The sequence below is a fragment of the Leptonychotes weddellii genome, chromosome 7, assembly GCF_054177405.1.
Source record: "Leptonychotes weddellii isolate Sample4059 chromosome 7, ASM5417740v2, whole genome shotgun sequence".
Taxonomy (NCBI): domain Eukaryota; kingdom Metazoa; phylum Chordata; class Mammalia; order Carnivora; family Phocidae; genus Leptonychotes; species Leptonychotes weddellii.
In genome coordinates this window covers 110443806-110454741 of record NC_138375.1, presented here as the reverse complement: position 1 = coordinate 110454741, position 10936 = coordinate 110443806, and the positions used below count along the sequence as shown (strand labels likewise).

Below are 10936 nucleotides of genomic sequence, written 5' to 3'. Positions count from 1 at the left end.
GACCTTGCTTATTTTTTTTAAGATTTTATTTATTTATTTGACACAGAGAGAGAGAGACAGCGAGAGAGGGAACACAAGCAGGGGGAGTTGGAGAGGGAGAAGCAGGCTCCCCGCAGAGCAAGGAGCCCGATGTGGGACTCAATCCCAGGAGCCTGGGATCATGACCTGAGCTGAAGGCAGTCGCTTAACCGACTGAGCCACCCAGGCGCCCCAGACCTTGCTACATATTGAGTGACCTTGAACAAGATATTTAATTTCACTGAGCCTCAGTTTCCAAATCTCTCAAATGGAAATAACAGTAATGATAGGGCCTCCTCTGTAGAGAGCTTTTTGAAGATTGAATGAGGAAACTCATATAAGAAAGCAATTAGTACAGTGCCAGGCATATTATAAGCTCTCAATAAATGTGACCTATTATCTTATTATCACTAAGCATTCTACCTTGACTACTCCATTCCCTTGAGGCTTCTCTTCTTTCCCTTCCTGCCAGGTCTGAGGCTATATGTTGTCAGTTGGACTGGTTTCGGGCGGAAGCTCACCTGTCACCTATTTGGCCAAGTGCCACCGTGGGATTATTCTTTTGGGTGATCACTAGTACCTCAGTGGATGGTGACCACCCAGGCCACACCTTTGTTCTCCCTCAGCAACTGCCTGACCACCTCCTTCCCCCAAACAAAACCACTTTGAGGTCAGGGCTCTCCCCAGGGGAGGGTGGAGGGAACACTTCCTGACACACAGCCAAGTCACCCCTTTCCCCTACCTGCCGCCAGATGCACACCCTGCTCTCCTGTCCCAACCTGCCTCTCCCTTTGTGTGCTCCGCCTTTCCGCCTTCTCACCTCCACATCAGTCTTAGCCGCACCATTCATGGGGCAACTCCAAGCTTTCATCACACCTAGGAGCCTCACCCCACCTCAGTTTGTGTGTCAGCCAGGTTTTACGGGAAGGGCCTGGAAAAAGAAGACAAAAGGCCTGGAATGCTTTTGGGACAGTCACTTCCCCCTCTCAGAATCTGGGGTGTCCTCTGACCAAGAAAATAAATCACAATTCAGGCTGGGGTCATTTCATTAGCTTATTTACTCCACAAACATACAAGGAATGCTTTTCAGGCACAAGGGACACAGCAGGAAACAAGGCAACCAAGAATGTGCTTTCATGACGCTTCCATTCTACTGAAAGGGAAACAGGCAACATATTAAGTAAATTTAAAAAAGGAAAAACAGCTACAGTGAATGCTCAAATGCAACGATATTCTGTAGGGTGGTGTGTTCCAGTGCTTGGGATGATACTTTAGGTTTAGTGACTGATCCGCAAACTCGTCTCTGAGCAGGTGACATGTAAGCTGAGCCCTGAATAAAAGGAAGGAAACAGACTTGTGGTCATCCACTGCAAAAACATTCCAAGCCATGCACATAAGTGTAAAAACTGAAGTGGGAACAAACTTGGAGCATTCAGGGAACAGCAAGAAGGCCAGAAAGCAAGGTGGCATATAACATAACCGTGAAGCAAAGGCTAGGGACCGAGAACAGAGGACATTACAGGCCAAAGTAGATGCTGGAGTTTATTTCCTATCACTGTGAGATGGTGATGGGAAAGCACAATTATGCAGGATTTTTTCATGTAACCACGCCCCTGCTCTCTGGCTGTCAAGTGCCAGGGATATAGCCCTAAGGAATCAGAGTCCAAACAGGCCACTCCTATTTCCCCAACTGTCTATGGGCCATGAGCAAACTGAGGCTTGAAGACTCACTGGCCCTGGGCCACCAGTGAGTAACAAGGGGGCAAATCCAGAGCAGAAACCCTGGCATCCTGTTCTCCAGCCCCATCCTGGGTTCCCTAGCCTCTGGAAAGACAGGCTCCATGGGACACTGAGTGTCACTGACTCACTACCAGGCCATACAGACCTTGATTTGGGGAGAGAAGCCAGTGGGCCCCTCCTGCGGTGGGGCCCAAGCTTTTATACTTTTGTTGGTAATTCTGACATCAACCAGGTTCAGAAGCACTGGTCTGCCTAATTAGCTAGAATAATTTATTGCGCATCTGAACAAAATGTGAACCTCTGAGCCAGAGGCAGAGGAGATTTGGTAATGACGCTTGTCCTGTGCTCAACAGCTCACACACATTATCTTGTACGCTCCTCACAATTGCCCTCAGACTAGATATTCCTCCCCATTTTAAGGGGTTGAAGCTAAAACAGGTGAGTAGCGGTCCCAGGTCACCCAGCTAGCGAGAATCCAAGCCTCGATTTGAATTCCTTCCTTCTTCCTGGGCCTCTGTTCTTAAGCTCAACACTGCCCCTTAACAAATGGATGAGACAATGGCTGCCTTCTCCCTGCTTCTACAGACAGTAACATCATCAGCTTTACTGAGGCTCAGGGCTCCATCTGTCCTGCGGCGGACAGTGATAAGAATCTGCCGCAAGGCTGGAAGGAGGACTAGGTAGGACAGCAGAGCAGCTAGTGAAATGGGTATACCCTTGGGAGCCAGACAGCCAAGGGTTCAAATTTTGAATATGCTATTTTTTTGCTTTCTACGTTAGGATGAGTTATTCAACTTCTCTGACCTACAGTTTGCTAACCTGCAAGACGGGAATAGTAATAGTAGCTATTACTAAAGGGATTTGTGATGGTTAAATCAGATCCTGTGTGTAAAGCAGAATACGATGCCTGGCACATGGTAGGTGCTTACTTGGTGACAGCTGCTACTAAGAACAAATGCATCAAAAAAAAATACACACGCACGCACGCACGCACGCGCACGCACACGCACACACACGCAATCCCCAAATGCGGCTACCTTCCTTCCTACCCTCCTTCCTTCCTTCCTCTCTCTCTCTTTCATTTTTTTTCTCTCTCCTTCTCTCTCTCCCTCCCTCCCTTCCTTCCTTTAAGTGGGAAATTTAAGAACGTACTGCTTTATCATGGGGCAGCCATCCTCCCTCATCTCTCTGCTGAGAGATTGTCATGCTTATGATGAGGTGGTGGATCTCCAAGGCCTCCTGGAGTTTTGAAAACCTTTACCCAAGATAGCAACCCTGGCTCAGAGCTCAGGGAGTAGCATGTGTCCCCTGGGAGAGGGGATTCAGCCACCTTCTCCTTCCACTGTGACCAGGAGAAGTGAGTCTTAAGGGGACCCAAAGCTCTGCTGGCTGGGGAAAGGGCACCTCCCTTGAGGGTACTTGTCTTATAGGGTACCATGAGCCCAGAGTTACCCAAACTTGAAAGCTGAGAGTTAAGGAGTCATCGTTCCTTGCCCCAGGCTGCTTTCATCCCTGCTCTCTGTCCCCAGCTGAGCCCGATGATCAGGCAGTTTTGGGGGTGCAGCTGGATCTGTACTCAGATCTGCCATTTGGAACCCCCTTGTACCTCCTATGTTGCCTGGGGGCTCCTGAAGGTCAGGCCAGGTAACACTTCATGCACACCCACGGATGAACAGGACCTCTCGTCTGATTGCCTGGGCTCGGGATCCATTTGAATAGGATGAAGACTAGGAATGGATGAGGCAGGGAGGGGGTTTAGAGGAATCAGGAGTCCCTGGCATTCCCAGATGTTGAGGAGGGAATATTTATAATGTCCTTGGTTCAGGCCTGGATTCCAAGCCATCCTTCTCCATTTCTGGGCCCATTTATGTGACTTTGAGGGATTAGCAGGACTTTACCACTTTGGCCATCCCCTCACACAGATGGCTGGCTGTCATCAGGGAGGGGGCAAGTGATTCCTCACTCATCCATCACACAACCCATCTCCCTCTTTAAGCCTCAGGTTCCTCACGTGTAAAATGACAGGTTGAAGCAACTGTTCTGTATGCAGGCACTGGCCAGTAAATGCCCATCATGAATTGTTTGCAGGCATGCCGCTATTCAAAGTCCTGCTGAGACAGTTCCATGACAACCAACAGCCCTGATCTGTGGGGCATGATAATCTCTCTCTCCGTGCCTCTTCGTCTCTCAGTGTGGAGAATAACAATCTGCTTAGGGGGTTCTTGTGACTAAGGAGATAGCACCTCTGAAAGCGCTTGGCAAAATGGAGAGCCCTACATAAATAGGTCAGTACTATTGTTACTAACTTCTCTAGGGCTCAACCTTGGAATGAGGTCACATCACATCCTGTACCAGGAATGTGTAAGTTGAGTTTCTCTTAGAAATGCAATCACAGAGCTGCAATTTAAAAATTTAACCTTATCCATTTGCTTTTTTTATAACAGAGGGTTGATCTAGGACAATGGTTCACAAAGTAAGAGATACTGCCCCCTAGGGGTCATTTTTGGAATCTGTGGGGAGTTTTTGGTTGTCCAAAAACTAGGGAGTCCTCAGGCATTTGGAGGAAAAGATGTCAGGCTCACACATTTAAAAATTGCCCCCCCCAATTGTCCCATATTCCACATGCTTTTGAGTGTCTTGCCAGACATTCATATGGGTGAGAAGCTTGATTATAATCACTTGAGCCTAGAATCATCTCTAATTAACATTAAAATATAAAAAGAGTTTTTACACTGACTTTTCCAGGAATGACATTAGCATGAATTGTTCATTTTGGTGGTATCTGAGTTCTCAAACAACACACTTTGTGTCAGTTAGTATTTGTAGCTGTCCCATTCAAAGTAAGTCTGTGTAGGTGCAAGCAATGGGCTTCTTCATTGAGATTTCTAGAGTCGTTCTGAGGAATCATTTGCATATTCAAATAATGTTATTTTATTTATTTAAAGATTTTTTTAATTTAAGTAATCTTTGCAACCAGTGTGGGGCCCGAACTCATGACACCAAGATTGAGAGTCACATGCCCTTCCAACTGAGTCAGCCAGGTACCCTTATTTTTTTTTTAAGATTTATTTGTTTGTTTGAGAGAGACAGAGAGAGAGAGAGCAGAGGAGGGGCAGAGAGAGAGAGAGAGAATCTGAAGCAGGTTCCACGCCCAGGGCAGAGCCCCACATGGGGCTTGATCTCATGACCCTGAGATCTTTACCTGAGCCGATACCAAGAATCTGACCCCTAACCTACTGTGCCCTCAGGTGCCCCAAGGTGCCTTTATTTTATTTTTAATAACTTTCTCTTTTCTATTAATTAGGGTATTGACTTTCTTTAAAGAGTAAATGTGCAATTATGGTGATCATTTTACAATATACACAAATATTAAATCATTATGTTGTATACCTGAAACTAGTATAATGTTATATGTTAATTATACCTCAATTTAAAAAACTAAAATTAGGAGTGTCTGGCTGGCTCAGTTGGTGGAGCATGCGACTCTTGATCTGAGGGTCATGAGTTCAAGTCCCACATTTGGTGTGAAGCCTACTAAAAAAAAAAAAGGTAAAAATAAAGTATATAGAATTGTATCTCTACAATTATTTTATTTTTAAAAAACATTCACGGGCGCCTGGGTGGCTCAGTTGGTTAAGCGACTGCCTTCGGCTCAGGTCATGATCCTGGAGTCCCGGGATCGAGTCCCGCATCGGGCTCCCTGCTCGGCAGGGAGCCTGCTTCTGCCTCTGACCCTCCCCCCTCTCATGTGCTCTCTCTCTCTCATTCTCTCGCTCAGAAAAATAAATAAAATCTTTAAAAATAAATAAATAAATAAAATTAAAAAAATAAAAAACATTCACATTTTTAAAAGTTTATTTATTTAAGTAATCTCTACATCCAACATGGGCCTTGAACTCATGACCCTGCGATTAAGATTCACATGCTCTTCTGACTGAGCCAGCCGGGTACCCCTCTCTATGATTATTTTAAAATACTTTTGAAACCTATGTATAGGGGAAAAAAACTGGAAAAATACATCAAAATATTAACATGGACAGATTTCTACAAAAGAGAAAAAAGTAAATGTACAGATAGGATATTCCCTGTGAACTTTATTTCAGGATAGTAAAGGAATATTAACGTATTTGCTATAAAAAGAAAATATTTATTCTGACAGGGCTGAGGACCACTAACACCAGAGATATTCACATGAGAAGTCTTTCTATATCCTTTGTAAAAGTGCTGTTCTAGATACTATTACATATAAGGTCCCTGGCCAGTGCCTGAATAAGGCGTAACAAATTCCTCTTATAGTTAGTTCAGTGTTAGAAAGTTTGGCTCTCGTGACTATCTGGCATAGCTATTTCCTTTTATTAGATAATGACAAAATGTCGAATTCATATGTTCTCTTTTTGCATCCACTGTCAGGAAAATCACAATTAAATTTTGATGCTTGGGGCGCCTGGGTGGCTCAGTCGGCTAAGCGTCTGCCTTTGGCTCAGGTCATGATCCTGGGGTCCTGGGATCGAGCCCCGCATCGGGCTCCCTGCTCAGCGGGGGGCCTGCTTCTCCCTCTCCCTCTGCCGCTCCCCCTGCTTGTGCTCTCTCACTCTCTCTCTCTGTCAAATAAATAAAATCTTAAAAAAAAAAAAGTTTTGATACACAGTTGCAATGATTATCCCTAGCCCAGAATTTTGAGGACAATTATTTCTTTCTTCTCCACTTTGGTTTCATTATGAGTGCTCATTTTTGAAATATTTACTTGTACCCATGTCTTTTATCGTCTTTAAATCTTTTCTGGAAGTAAGCGGAGCATACATAATTAATGTGAGACTCAAAAATCACAGACCTGTAGCTGCCTTCCCCACATTTCCTGAATCTGGAAGGCTCGGTCTCGGGGGCTCAGAAAGCCTGAGGCAAAGCAGTTTATGGCACGTGCAGGTGGTTTTGTGCTGCAGACTCAGGCTCTCTGATACCTCGTCCTTCTCGCCTTCAAATGCCCAGACCCCTCTACTCCAGATGGAGTGCGGGCATTGTGAGTAGAAGCAGGCTCCAACTGTCAGGGCCCGCTCCAAGTGTTGGCTGCATCTGGGTGGTCTGGTGTCAAGGTGGGCGCCAGGGAAGGGTACCCCAGCTCCAGGGTCAGAGAAGCCCAGACCTCCAACTGCAGAGACTCTCCCTCCACACACATTCCACTAGCATCTTGTCTGAATGAATCCCTCAGAGCAGAGGCTTTGAAGCTCAGGCTGAGGCATGCAACTGACCCCTTCCTGAACCCTGGGTCCACTAGCTGCTAGCTATGACTTTGGCCAAGGTACCTCTGAGGCTCAGTTTCCTCATTCAGAAATGGGACCGATACCCACCTCCAAGGGCTATCGGGAAGACTCATGGAGATGACCCGCGAGGTGCTAAGGCAGTGCTTGGAACCTAGCAAGCACTCAGAAGCCAGCAGATGCTGCTCATCCATCAGCCCTGGATTGGTGTTACTCTTGCGCCAGTCTGCTGCCCCCAGCTGGGAGCAATGGAGGCAAGACCGTGCATTAAATTTCAGCTCCTCACTCGTTAACTCAGTAGCTATGGCAAAGTGCTTAACCTTTCTGAGTCTCAGTGTTTTTATACTAAAGTGGGAGTAATGAAATGGGCCTCATATTTGTGGTGTGAGTAAAAGGATTAATAGTGGTTATTTTACAGTAAGGGCATTGTGAAATTTTATTTTGTTATTTTTACTCTTAGGGGCATTTTCTATTTTTTTTTTTTTTTAAAGATTGTATTTATTGGGGCGCCTGGGTGGCTCAGTCGTTAAGCGTCTGCCTTCGGCTCAGGTCATGATCCTGGGGTCCTGGGATCGAGCCCCGCATCGGGCTCCCTCCTCCGCAGGAAGCCTGCTTCTCCCTCTCCCACTCCCCCTGCTTGTGTTCTCTCTCTCTCGCTGTCTCTCTCTCTCTCAAATAAATAAATAAAATCTTTAAAAAAAAAAAAAAAGATTGTATTTATTTAGTTGACAGAGAGAAACAGCGAGAGAGGGAACACAAGCAGGGGGAGTGGGAGAGGGAGAAGCAGGTTTCCCACAGAGCAGGAGCCCGACGCAGGGCTCAATCCCAGGACCCTGGGGTCATGACCTGAGCCGAAGGCAGACGCCCAATGACTGAGCCACCCAGGCACCCCTCTATTTTTCTTCTATAACGAATATGAATTTTAAAAAACAAATATGAATGATTTATGTATTTCAAGTCACTTTTCAAAACATGATTTTTCAAAAAAAATACTGGGGCACCTGGGTGGCTCAGTCAGCTAAGGTTTGGACTCTTGGTTTTAGCTCAGGTCATGATCTCAGGGTCATCGGATCCAGCCCTGCCTCAGGCTTCCTGCTCAATACGGGGTCTGTTTGAGATTCTGTCTCTCTCTCCTTCTTCCCCTCTCCCTTCTCTCTCTCTCTCTTTCAAACGAATAAAAAAATAAAATCTTAAAAAAAATTAAAACATACTTAAATTTTTTGAGTGTTCACTACATTTTAGACATTACTCTGAGTACTTTATATACATTATCTCATTTAATTCTCACAACGGTCCTCTGAGGAAGATAGTATTTTCACCCCCAGTTTATAGATGAGAAAACCAGTGCTTAAGGAAGTTGAGCAACTTGCCCAGCTTGCATGTGATGCACTTTCATAAAACTATACACACATGGACACATACATAGACAAAAAAGTGCATGTAGAAACAAATGAAATCTGAATAAGGCCTATAGTCTAGCTAACAGTATTGTGCCTCTGTCATTTTCCTGGTTTTGATATTGTGCTATCTTTATGTAAGATGTTACCATTGGGGGAAGATGGATTAAAGGTATCAGCTGGAGATCTCTCTGTATCTTTTTTGCAACTTCTTCATTTCTTCTTCTATAATTAGGGATTCTCATAAATAACTAGTCAAAAAATTAAAGAGTTTTTTTAAAAGTAAAAGTTTTATTTTATTTTTAAAGATTTATTTATTTGAGCGGGGAGGGGCAGAAGGAGAGGGAGAGAGAGTCTTAAGCAGACCCCACTCTGAGCGCAGAGCCCGACATGGAGCTCTATCTCACGACCTCAGCATCTCCACCTGAGCCAACCACTTAACCAACTGCACCAACCAGGTGCCCCAAGAAGTAAAAGGTGTTTGTTTTTTTTTAAAGTTGTTGCAAGGATTACGTGAGATAATGTGCCTAGCACAGGATTAGATACAATTGACATATCAGTATATATTTTCTTTCTTCCCCACTCTACAAGTGACTATTTTCAGTTATATAGTAATAATAGCCTCCATATTGTGTATACTATGTGATAGGCTTAATTTACATGCATTGTTTCATTTAATAAAGCCTATGTTGTGGATACTTTTATTATTCCCCTTTTGCTGCTAAGAAAACTCAGGTTCTGCAAAGATAAATCTCTTCTCCCCTTGTTAGAAAGTGATCAAGCCTGGATTTACACCAAGGCAGTCTGTTCATGACACCACTCCCTTTCACTCAGAGTTCAGCTCAGAGTATTGCGTAAAGGTATGCTTTGAACTTTGGAAATCATCTACCCCAACTGTTTTAATTTATACAAAGAAAACAGGCTCAGAGAGGGGAAGGACTTTGGTCAAGAACACCTAATAAATCTATGACTGAGCCAGGATAAGAACCCAGTTTTTGGATTCCTGGGTCAGGTTATTTTCCAGTGCCAACACCCAAGGCTACTTGCCCATATAGCCTACCTTCACTGAGCCCTGCCTGGGAGACAGCTGGTGCCCACAGACAAACCTGAGGGTTCTCACTCATGTTTCTCACCAACCTGCCCAGCTCAGGGCACTTAGGACCCAAGAGGTAGGAAGGGAGCCTGGGGAGAGTGGAGGCATGGTGGCCCTCAATGGCAGGCATCCTTGGGAGGCAGAGTATTTGGGGCCATAGAGAAGGCAAGGTAAGACCCTCTGAACTTTGGCAGGAGTGGGGATGGGAAGGGAAGCTGTGTATGTGAGGGGGGTTATTCATGCCAAGTGCCTGTTCCTGCCCCCCTCAGGCTCTCTTGAATCACTTGCCCTGAGGTTGGGGCACATTCTTGAAGTGGGTGGTCACAGGGATTCCAGGCCCTGTTAGGTCCTAGGCCAGTTTCTGTTCCTCCTGGGGCTGAAACCAACTCCCCGCTCAGACTCAGCACCACCTCTCCAGGTGGTAATAGAGTGACTCACTCCTTTCATTCCTATCCTGGGACCTCCTTGGACTTGGGGCAAATCGCTGCGCTCCAAGTCCATACCTGGGGTTAGTGGGGAGAAATCAGCCCAAGTCCCATTTCCGAGGGAGGAGAAGGGTCCCACGTATCTAGTGGAGGGTTTGACCAAAGAGCACGATTAGCCCTCTCTCTCCATCCTTGTTGCGCTCCCCCCACATCCCATCCCCGTGGGCCAATCCAGGGAAAATTGGAGGATTAAGGACCCCTCCCTGCCTTTTTGTCATCTCCGCGCCCTGGCGGGTCCACTGGGAAAGCAAACGCGGCTGGTGAGTGGACCAGGCGATCCTGTCCGCGTGGAGCAGCGCCCTCGTGTGACCTCCGGGAGAAGTGCATTTATTTCCCAGCCCCTCCCTTTCTATGCGCTCATTGAACAAGTATTTATTGAGGGCCACTAGGTGCGCTAAGGGCAGCCGTTGAAGAAGATAGGTAAAATACCTGCTCCGTGAACGGTACATTCCAGTATGTGTGTGTGTGGCAGGGCAGGCAATAAACGGCAAATAAATGAGGCAGATAGTAGTAGTGATAACTGCTGGGAAGAAAATAAAACCGAGAACAGTGATGGAGACACAGGGCTGGGCGGAAAAAACAAGGTCTCCTTGAGTAGGTAACGTCTAAGATGACGCTTAGATTACTGGGATCCAGTCATGTGACGATCTGGGGGAAGAGCTTTCCTTGCAAAGAGAAGAGCTACAGCAAAGACCCCCAGGCAGGAACAGGCTTTGCGTAACAAAGACCAATGCCCTTGGAAAGGAGTGAGCAAGGGAGAATGGTATGAGATGTGACCTGGGACATAGGCTAGAGCCAGACTGTAGATCTTATAGGTCATAACAGAGTTTGATTTTTCTTCTAGGAGTAAGGGGAATGTATCGGGTGAGTTTTGAGAAGAGTAATGTAGCTTGACTACCTTTTAAAAGGATCCCTATGGCTGCTATGCGGATTAAGAACTTTGGGCAA

The 10936-nt window shown here is 45.8% G+C and overlaps 1 long non-coding RNA gene across 3 annotated transcripts in view; it reads right to left on the bottom strand.

The window, feature by feature from the left end:
- LOC145722453 (uncharacterized) overlaps positions 1-10936 on the bottom strand; it is a 388135-nt gene that overhangs the window by 341547 nt on the left and 35652 nt on the right. The window contains exon 5 of one of the 3 annotated variants that reach the window (XR_014146756.1): positions 1067-1348. The exons of the other annotated variants lie outside the window; for them this stretch is intronic. This is a non-coding gene — a long non-coding RNA (uncharacterized LOC145722453). Of the gene's footprint in view, positions 1-1066; positions 1349-10936 lie in introns of those variants that run through there. 3 annotated transcript variants of the gene reach the window in all.